Below are 682 nucleotides of genomic sequence, written 5' to 3'. Positions count from 1 at the left end.
TTTTGGAAGTTGATGGGTTGGCTTACTTTGATTGGTTAGAACTAAGAAGACATGTGACCGGCCACGTTAGTTACTACGTACGTGCTAATTAATTACCGTATTTTCAAATGGGTTTTTAGTTTTTTCTTATTTTTCTTTTCAAATTGGGTTTTTAGTTTCATAAACAGTACATCAGGGGACATGGGACAAGGAGTACATCAGGGAACATGGGACACCAACACATCACCTGTCTCACTCAGGATCTTCTATTTGGCCCGGAGGCTTCTTGTTTGAAAATGGTTTACATAAATAGAGCAGGGATGTTGTAGAATCCACTGATTCCCAGGCAACCCTTAGGTTAGGGAAAAAAGCTGCCTAATTAATCCCGGGGTGCCGTCAACTTAATTTTCTTCAACTGATTATTGAACCAGCGCTGGACCGTCCATAATCAAAAGAAGGAAAATGATAGGGACACACCCCCAACCACACCTCTAACCACACCCCCTCTCTCATTTGCTACAGTGCACCGGGCCCCATATGTGATTTTACATTTTTAAAATTAAAATCACATGTGGGGCCCGGTGTGCTGTAGCAAATGAGAGAGAGGGTGTGGTTGGAGGTGTGGTTGGGGGTGTGCCCCTAGTGCCACCCTCAAAAGAATACACTAGCGTCTACTAAAAATAAAAAAATAAATTAATTAGAC

Source organism: Asparagus officinalis, chromosome 1, assembly GCF_001876935.1.
Source record: "Asparagus officinalis chromosome 1, Aspof.V1, whole genome shotgun sequence".
NCBI lineage: Eukaryota > Viridiplantae > Streptophyta > Magnoliopsida > Asparagales > Asparagaceae > Asparagus > Asparagus officinalis.
Note: the sequence above shows the minus strand (reverse complement) of the source record.